This window comes from Pteropus medius, unplaced genomic scaffold (assembly GCF_902729225.1).
Source record: "Pteropus medius unplaced genomic scaffold, Ma_sr-lr_union100, whole genome shotgun sequence".
NCBI classification, from domain to species: Eukaryota; Metazoa; Chordata; class Mammalia; order Chiroptera; family Pteropodidae; genus Pteropus; species Pteropus medius.
The window spans coordinates 677,941-687,992 of NW_024349802.1; positions in this window are offsets into that span (position 1 = coordinate 677,941).

The following is a 10,052-nucleotide window of genomic DNA, read 5'->3' on the forward strand; positions in this document are numbered from 1 at the left end:
CGCGTCCTTCGGCCTTGCCCACGCCCCACGCCCGGGGCCCATTTAAAACCGCGCCCAGCCCGGCCCACTCTGGCCAGCTTTACTTTCCCAGCAGAGGCTCAGGCGCTGTTTCCAGGTGCCTGTCTAACGTGGGGGTGCAGGTGGGGGGTTGACGTTGCCCCCCGTCTCTCCCACGAGAGGGCCGGTGTGGGGAGAGCAATGGGCCAGACCTCAGAGAGGCTTCCCAGAGCCCTGACTCCCGCCGGATGGCGTGGCGAGCCGGTGGGCTCAGGGCCGTCCGACGCAGCGTCCCCATTGCGCCTGCCCAGCCTCGCCCCTTCCTCCAGGCCTCTGCGTCGGGGGTGGGGGGAGGGGGCGGGCCTCGGCATCAGGGGGCGGGGCACAGGGCGACCCTCCTTGGGCAGCGGGATCCTGTGGCCGTTTGGTCGGTCAGATCCAGCCTCTGTCCTCTGCGGGCGGCGTGCTTTCTGTCCCCGGCTGTCAGAGCGGCTAGGGCAGGCCCGCGGACCCTCCGAGGGCGGCGGCCCGGGAAGCCGGGCTTCAGGACCAGTCGGCGGCCGCTGCGGTGGGGCGGGGGCCGCTGCCCGGGCTGCAGAAGGAGACGCGGAGATGGCCGTACCTTCCTTCAGGCCGGGTGTGGCGCAGGAAGCCGGGCGGCCGCAGGCGCAGCTGTCGGAGAGTCCGTCCGGAATTAGGGTGGAGCCTCAGGTGTGGGCTGGTTACGAAATGCGCGTCTGACAGCGGAGGAGCCGGTGCTGAGCTGGAGGGCGCCTCGTGTCCAGGGCCGCCGCGGCCACCTCTGCCCAGGGTTCTGGTGCGTCCTGGTGCGTGGTGGTGTGAGGCCTCGGCTGGTGTGGCTCTGACCGCAGGGGCCCCCTGCACGTCCACAGGCCGAGCTGGTGGGCGGGGGTCGGGGAGTGGCCCCGCCCCCCGCGTGCTGAGCGGGGTCAGGCCTGCCTCTGACCTGGGCCGGCTCTGCACTGCTGACATCTGGGTGGACTGTAGGCTGTGGGGGGCTGTCCTGGGCACTGGAGGAGGTTAGCAGTGTCCCCGGCTTCCACCCATGGAGGCCGGTGATCTATCTCTGCATTTGTGGCAAAGTCATGCCCCAGACATGACCACACGCCCCCGGGGGCCCACACGGCCCCAGCCCATGAGAACAGCCGCTGGCTGGGACGTGCCACTGGCTGTGGCTGAGGGTCAGGCGGGGTTGGTGTCCCTGTTCCCAGCCAGGGCTCCGGGCTCCATGGCCTCCCGAGGCCCAAACGTCCTGCAGACAGATGGGCCAGTGGAGGTCCCAGCGTGCAGACGAGACCAGAGAAGCTGAGGGAAGCCCGGCCAGGACCAGGCCTCCAGGGCCTGTTCGGGGCTCCAGGGCTGACTGCCCCGCAGGACGCTGGGCTATGCTGGGGCTTGGCGGGTCACCCTGTGAGTGCCCGGGAGCCCAAACATGTGTGCAGACATGTGGGTGTGCACGCGGTGTTTATGTGCATAGGTGTGTGGATGTGGATGTGTGTTTATGCGCATGGGTGAGTGTGCAGATGTGTGAGTGTGTGTGCATATGTTCAGGAGTGGTTGTGTGAGTGTGTGGGGGTATGTTCAGGAGTGTGTATGTATGTGTGTGTGGGTGTGGGGTGCGGGGTGTGTTCAGGAGGGTGTGTGAATGTGCATGGTGTTCAGGAGTGGCATGTGGTGTATTGCAGAGTGTGTGAGGGTGGCGGGAGGTGTGCGTGAGTGTGGTGAACGTGCATGCAAGTGCAGGAGGTAAGGCGTGTCCAGGAGGGTGTGTGTCTGGGAGTGAGTGTCTGGCAGGCATGTGTGGGGTGTGTCGGGAGTGGTGTGTTCCGGGAGGAGTGCCAGAGGGTGTCTGTGTGGGCATGTGTGGGTGTGTCAGGAGTGGGTGTGTTCGGGAGTGGGTGTGTGAGTGTGCGTGGTTGTGTGAGTGTGTGTGCACAGGTAGAAAAGCAGCGGCTGAAACCCCAGCCTTGGTCCAGGGAGGGCCGCGGCCTGGGACAGGGTGTCCTGGGTGTGTGCCGCGGCCGGGCTCAGGCGGTGCTGTGCTGGCCATCCACGCCGCGTGGACTCCTCGTGCCTCTGCCACTCGTGATGTCCTGGCTTCTCGCAGCTGTGTCCGGCAGCTCTGCAGGCTCCTGTGCGGCACGGCAGGCTGGGCAAGCCCCTGGCAGGGTGGTCCAGGGCCGACCAGGAGGTGAGGCTTGTTCTGCATGGCTGGGCCCGGGCGTGTAGCCCACACTTTGAGGACTGTGGGGGGCCCCTTGCCCCGAGGGTGCCTCCCTGCCCGCTCACTGGGAGGACGCACTCCTTTGGGCCCCACGTGTGCAGTCCTGAGTGAGCACCGCGGGCCGAGGAGGTGGCGGGCACGGTGGTCCCTGGGGCCGGGCAGTCCTGGCTTTGGACCCATGTGGGCGTGTCCAGCGGACTCTCAAGGAGCGTTCAGGGAGCGAACTCGATTTCTTTTAATTAAGGGAGAATGCCCAGGAGGAGACAGGCTCGCTCATGTGCAGACCGAGTTAATTGGAAGGCTCAGATCTCTGCCGGCGAATGTCACGGTCCAGCCTCCCACGTCCGGACGGTGAACTTCGCAGCAGAGCAGCCCTCTCCGGGTGACCTCAGGGTGACCTGGCAGAGGCACCGGGAAGGGGCGAGGAGAGAGCATGCGAGAAGCTGGCGTGAGAGGGTGCGTGCCTTCTGTCTCTGGGAATCTGTTGCAAGAATGTGTCTCTCCGGTGCTGGGACATCTGCGAAGCGCCGCGCGGTTGGCTCCAGACTCTGCAGGGCCCTGCACGCACTAAGCGCTCAGTAAATGCCTGTCGACTGAGCCGCGCTGAGTAGAGAGCACGTGCACGCGTCGTCACCGTGGCAGGGTTGGAGCCGCCCAGCTGCGGCTGTCTGACCAGACGTGTGGCGCATGCTGGGTCCCCTTCGGGGATGGGGATGGGCGGGGCTCGGCAGGGGCAGACTCGGCTCCGCCCTGCTGTCCTTTCTGGCTGCGTCCGTCCGGGGGTGCTCGGGGTCAGAGCGAAGGCATCGGCTGGCCAGGGAAGCTGGCTGGCGTTCCCCGGGCGCTGCGGGGGCTGTGGTCAGCGGCCAGCTCCGCCAGCCCGGAGGGCCGCACAGTGAGCAGGAAGCGCGTGCCCTGGGTGGGCAGATGACGGGCGCCTCCGGCAGTGATGGGCGGAGGGAAATCTGGGCGCGGGGGGCACTCACGGCTCCCGGACGGCGTTTTCGTGTGCAGATGGGCCTTTCACAGAGCTTCCTGTGTGAGGTGTCTGTCCGGGTCTCGGCCCGCTTTGTACCGTGTGCGGTTAACACCGAGATGCGGGAGCTCCGTGCTCGTCCCTCATGCGAGTTTCCCAGTGGACGTCCATTGTGACTCTTCTCCCCAGTCCAGGCTGCCCGCCGAGGCCTTCAGTGCTCTCTTTCGATGAGCTCGTTTGTGCCCATTTTCGATTCGTGTTTCTGTGTCTTTGGTCAGGTGTAGGTCTGCGATGGATTTCTGTCTCCCTTTTATGCAGAGAGTGAGGTAGGGGGTATTTTCTCCCCATGTGGGCGCCTAGTTATGCCAGCTGCACCCGTCGGCTGGACTGTCCTGGCTGGGGTGCCTCGGCCCCTCTGTCCCTCAGTCCGTCGCTCCGTGTGTGCGCGTCTGTTCCGGGATCTCACTCCGTCTTCGTTGATACCGATGACACTGTCTTCGTTCTCACACCTTCGCAGGAATTCCTGAAAAGAGGTGGTGTGCATCATCCGACTTGGTGCATTTTCCAAAACGTGTTGGCAGTTCTGGATCCTTTGGATTTGCATATGCATTTTGAATCGGTTTGCCGGCTTCTACAAACAAAGCCCGCGAAGGTTTTATTGCGATTACGTTAAATCTATAAGTCAGTTGTCCGGCGAGTCCTAGCAATGGGGCGCCCTCCGGTCCGTGAACATGGCGCACCTCGCCATGCGCTGAGAGCCTCCTCCGCATCTCGGCAGCGAGGGGCAGCTCTCAGTAGACGAGTCTTACGCATCTTTCGTTACGTTTATCCGCAAATATTTTGTGTTTATTTGGTGCTATGGTAAATGGCGTGATTTTTATACGGTTTTACCTTTAGATTGTTTAATTGCTGGTATGTAGAAATAGTTCATTTAAAAAATTAGCTTAATCGAAGTGTAATTCACACGGAATAAAATTCATCAGCTGTAAGGGTGTGATCAGCGAGTGTCGACAAGTGCTCAGCTCTGCGCCGGGCGCCACCGCCCCGTGTGGGCGTGTCCGTGCTGTCCCAGCGTGTCCGTGGCCCCTGCGGTCGTCCAGCTAAGCCAGAGCCGCTCGCCGGCCAGCGGGGCGGGCTCTGCGTGTGTGTCCTTCCCGTCCCTTCTCAACGGCGACTTGGGAAAAGGAGACTTTTTCGTTTCGATGAAGACCGGTTTTCATCAGTTTCCTCTTTTATGGTTTGCTCTCTCTGTGTCTTTTCTAGGAAGTGTTTGGCCAAGTCACGGTCATGGACATTTTCTCCTCTGTTTTCTTCTAGAAGTTTTCTAGTTGTAGCTGTTAATTTTTGTTTATGTTCCAATTCAAGGTGATTTTTGTATTGCTATGAAGCAAGGGTCAAAGTTCTCTCCCTCCTCCCTCCCTCGTCCCTCCCCTCCCCACCTCCCACCCCTCCCTCCTCTCCCCATCCCTCTCCCCCACCCTCCTTCCTCCTCCCACCCTCCCCTCCTCCTTCTGATTTGACGGGATCTGTCTATCACCACTTGCCGACATGACCATCCTTTCCCCATCGAAGTTCCTTGGCACCTTTCTTGAAAGTCAATTGAACCAATGATGGTCGGTCTTTCTGGACTCCGTCCGGTCCCACTGGTCTGCATGTCTGTCAGTCCCGCGCTGTGTTAGCGATGACAGCTTTATGGTAAGTCTTGGAAGCGGACGCGTTTGCCTTCGTTTCTCCTTTCGAATTGTTGTCTATTCTAGATTCTTGGCCTTTCCGTGCATATGTTGGAAGCAGTTTGTCAGTTCCTAAAATGAGCTGGGTGAGATACTGATGGGTCTGCACTGAGACTTCTGATGGGTTTGGAGAGAAAGGGCCTCTGAAGCTCCCTTCCGCCCCAGCGCGCGGCACGCCGTGCCACCGGAGCCGCACGTATTTTAATTAATTTCCCCGTATGTGTTTTATATTTTTAAAAATCCTAAAGCCTTGCCGCACGCGGCTACCCCGCTACCATATTTACAGACTTCCTAGGGTTTTCTGTGAGAAGGACGGTCTCGTTTTTCCGTTTTCACCGTTCTCGCTTGGCTGTGCTGCCTGGGGCCTCCCGCGCGATGTCATGGAGGTGGCGACAGCAGGCGCCTGGCCTTTCCCTGATCTCGGGGGGACGTTCAGAGTGTCACCGTGAAACAGAATGTCAGCTGAGCTTTTCCAGAGACTCCTCACCAGGCCGAGGAAGCCGCCGCTTCCTCGCGTGCCGAGTTTTTGTCCTTGCATCGTTAATGGTCGAGTTTTGTCAAATGCCTCTCTGGGATCTGTGGCGACACTCGCATATGGGTCTGCCGGTGGGGTGGGTGCGTCGGCCGACTTCCGAGCGGCGGACCAGCCTCGCACGGCCGGGCGGGTTCCCCACGATGTGGAACCCGACTCCCTAAAATTTCTCCAGTGAGCTTCACGCCGGCGTTCGCCCAGGACGTCAGTCAAGGTTGTCTGTCCTCACCGCGTCCTCGTCTGGTTTGGGAGCTGGGTTTGTGCCGGCCTCACAGGACGGCTGGAGGGGCTCCCGCCTCCCCTGCTTCCTGAAAAGCGTTCGCGTGAGGTTCCCGTTATTTCTCTGTCCGGTGTCTGCTGGAACTGACCAGCGAAGCCGTGGGAGCCGAGAAGTTTTATACGGATACGACTTCTTAATAGATACGGGATATTCAGATTTTCCACTCTCCTTGTGTTCGTGTTGGTTATTTTTGTCTTTCAAGGCATGAGATTTGTCCGTTTGGTCTGAGTCGTTGAGCTGGTGGCATTAAGTCGCGGTCCTGCTGCCGTTTGCAGGATGCCTCCCTTTTATGCTCCATATTAGTATTTTGTGTTTTCTCTTTTTCTCGCCTACAGTAACCGTAGAGGAAGATAAAACCTCCGACTCCTTCACCGGTCTGTTCTTCCTTTTGCTCCGTCTGGCTCGCCGCCGCCCCTTGGCCGCGTGCGCGGTCAGCACCGTTAGGTCTCCTGGGCGACCTCGCGCTTTCCTGCTGATGAGCCGCGCCCCCCCCCCGCCCCGCCCCGCGGCGCTGTCCCTCGGCTCAGTGTCCGCTTTGATGTTAACGTGGCCGCCTAGCTTGCTCTTGATGAGCGTTTGTCCGACACATCCTTCTCGCCCTTTTATTTCGATACATCTGTATCTTTAAATGGGAAGGAGCTCTTACCAACAGCGTGTAGTTCAGCCTGCTGAACGCGTCTGCTCTTTGATGGGAACGTTAATCCGTTTCTGTTAACGTTAATCCGTTTCTGTTAACATAGGTATTGATATGTTCACGTCTACGATCCTGCTGCTCTATTTTCCCATCCGTTAACTGTTTCTGCATCAGTCTCCCCCGTTCCAGGGTGCACACCTTGAGGGGACGGGCCTTGCTCACCGTGTACCGGGCACCAGTGAACTGAGTTTGCCCCTGGTCTCTGGGGCGGGCGGCTCAGGCTGCAGCCCCTGCCGCCTGCCTGGGTGGAAAAGGCCCGTGCGCTCAGCCCTGTCTGCTTGGGCGGCGTTTTGGCCCTGGCCTGCCTCCCCCTGCGCCCCCACCCTCAGCCACCTCCTGATCCGAGGAGCTGACGTTCCCTCCTCCTTACAGCCCTGGCTTGCCGACCCTCCTGGCCGCAGGTGTGCGGGCTGGTGGTCCCCAGCGTCGCTGGGCCAGCTGTATCCTGCGTCCACGCAACGCCTCCTGTCAGTTGGCCAGCAGATGCCATGGAGGCTGCAGCAGAGTATCTGCCGCCGGGGGAGACGGCGGTGGCCTGTCAGGCGCTGCTGTGTGCCGTCTGGGCGTGTCCTTCCCCGCCCTCTGCCCCTGTTCTGCGTCCAGACCCTGGGCTCTGGCCGTGCTGGGGGTGGGGCAGGGCCCGCCGGAGCAGGAGCAGCCTGGAGTGGGGTGAGGGGGCGCCGGCGGCTGGGACTGCGGGGGAGGCGGGGTGGGCGTCCGTTCCTACAGTCACTGCCCCCGCAGAGCCAGACTGCCGCTGTCACCGCCTCGCCATGGCTCTGGGTCATCTCCATGACAGCCTCCGAGGCAGCTGCCCTCCCAGCCCCTCCAGCTCCTGGGGGAACCCGGGTTGCTCCGGGCAGCACACGGCTCCCCTGCCCTGCCTCCTCTGCACCCGTGGGACCTGGGCGTCCGCCTCTCAGGACTCCCGTCCCCCCCGGGTGTCCCAGTCTGTTTCCAGCCCGCCTGTGCAGGCGTGTCCAGGACACCGCTCCCCTCGGCCACACGACAAGGGCAGCGTCGCCTGTGACACTGGCTCAGCTGCAGCTTTCGGTCTTCAAAACCGTTGGGCCTCAGCAGCATTTTCTCTTCCTGGCAGCCCCTTCCTCCAGCTTAGCCACCTTGCGGTTGTTCCCGAGGCCACGGGCCTGCGTGTCACTCAGCACTGGGCACACGGAAGGCCTCTCCAGGTCACTGAGATCACAGGACACTCCGGCTGAGGTGACCAGGTGTGGTCCCTGGGCTGGAGGCCTCCGCCGACCGCGGGTTGAGCCTGGTCCTGCCCCCTGCCCTCTGGCATGCGCCTGTGCCACCCAGGGCTCCCCCGCTGTCCTGGAGGTGTCTGCACCTGGTATGCGGCACAGCGGGTGTCCGCGTCAGCTTGGCCCTTTGGTGGGGAGCGTAGGGTGTGAGCTCCCTTGACCCAGGGAAATCAGTGGCCCCTGGTTTCATCAGAGCAGCCAGAGTCGCCCCAGGGCCCTTCAACTTTGGTTCCTTGCCTGGGGGCTCGGCCGAGGCCGCCTGAGGCCATGGGCTCCGTCAGCAGCACAGGCTGGCCCTGCTTGGGGCTGGGAAGCAGACTACCCACGAGCTCTGGCAAGGGCACCCTGCTCCCTTGGGAGGTGCTGGTCCTGGAGCCGGGAAGGTGACCTGGGAGCCTTTTTGTCCTGGCTGGTGCTCTGGCTCTGCCAGGACACGTGGCCCGGGAGAGGGTGGCGTGAGCCTGCTCATCTCTGCGCGTGGGGGCGGTTCTGCGAAGCTGGGAGCCTCTGAGGCAGCTCGTGGGTATTTTAAGCGCCCCAGCTCTTTCTAAGCACGGCGGGGGATGGGGGGTGCGGTTTAGGGCAGCTCTCCTTTCCCCCAGCCCCCCGGCTGTGAGGGCCTGGATCTTGGCTGTGCCTTGTGGGGGCAGGACAGGGGCAGAAAAGGAGGCGCATGGCCCCAGAGCCCGGCCCTCCCCTCCCCTCCCGTGCAGAGGGAGGAGCAGGACACGAAGACTCCCCCTGGCCGGGAGGGCGCTCCCCCTCCCGCCCGGCTCCCCGCCTTCTGTTTCTCCCCTGGGTCCGAGGGATTTTGTGCTCCCCGGGAGCCAGGGGAGCTTCCGCTGTCCCTGGCCGGTGGGAACGTCCCGTCTGCAGCCCCGTTTCGCCTGGAGCCGCCTGGAGCCGCGGATCGCAGCTTCCGGCCTTCTCCAGACTGTCCCAGCCCTGCGTTCTCACGGGCCACGTGAGACTGGTTTGTTCCTAGGATAAAGGCCATTGGTATGAAGCTTAAGCAACGTCGGTCCAGGCCCCTCGCGACAGGAGTCGGCACATGGGTTTCCTGTACCGGGTGGGAGAGGTCCGGCGGAGCAAATTAGGGACAGCTGGGGCCCACCTATTTTTATGTCTCGTTTAACAGGCTTTAGTCTTTTCTTAATAAAGAGACAGAAAGAAGAAAACAGAAACGAGCTCGTACCGTCCTGCCCAGGCAGCCCCTGTAATTCGTGTGCACGGTTCAGACACGGAAACAGCCCAGAGCAGGCAAAGCGGGGGGCGCAGGCGCCCGGCCACACGCTCCCCGGCTCTGCCCCGCGGGCTGCTCCCATCGCCACGGCCGGGGTCACCGTGTACCCACTAGTCCTGCTCGTGTGAAAACTACCCGCTGCCTCTTTGGGGAATTTCCTCGCGCCTAGCATTCAGTGTCCACACAGCATTCCATTTGGGGCCGTGACGGGCGACGTGGCCAGCCCCGGTCATGGACGCCTGCACGGGTCCATCTGGTCTTGTGGTTACAAGTTGTGAGCGTCACCGCACATTGACCTGGATAGATCTTTGTGAGTCGGCAGATGCCAGACCTTCATGGCAGAGGTGCCGCTTCCCCTGCTGGTGGGTGCGGACAGCTTCCACGGGGTTCGGCCCCCGCACCTCCCTGCACCGCCTCCAGCACCGGCTGTAACCCAGCTTTTCACTTTGGAAAGTCAAACTGGTGTCTCCTGGGCATGAGGTGGGCTCAGTGTCACCTCTGATTTACTGTCTTGTGTGTGACCCGCCCGCCAGGCCTCTGTCTTTTCCTGTTGGGTTTTCTTTCTCATTAATTCGTATGGGTTTCTTGTAATTGAAGGAAATTAGTCCCCATGTGTCTTATTTATTGAAAATGCCTTTTCCCGGTTTGTGGTGTTTTGCCGTGTGATTAAATCTATCGATCTGATAGTCTTTCCTTTGTGGCTTCTGGGGTTTGCTTCTTGCTTGGAAAGGCCTCTCTCTCTCCAGAATTACAAATAAGTGTCCCATCGCCCCGCTTTCCCTAGAACTCACGTTGACGCATTGTGCGTATGTACGAGCCCCGGGGGTCACAGGCCAGCAGGCCCCTCAGGTGCCCAGCGCTCTGTGTGGCCACCCCAAGCACAGACTGGGCCGGACGCCGGGCCGTCTCACCCAGCTCCGGGGCCTCCTTCAGAGGAATCCTGCTCAGGTCGCAGGGGACACAGGACAGCAGCGTTCCTGAAGGTCCAGAGGACTGTGTGTGGCCCCAGCGAACCCCCAGTCCGGCCTCCTTCCAGCTCAGGGACCGGCCCAGGCTGGACCGGAGCTTGTGGCCATTGCTGTCCCGGGCTGCT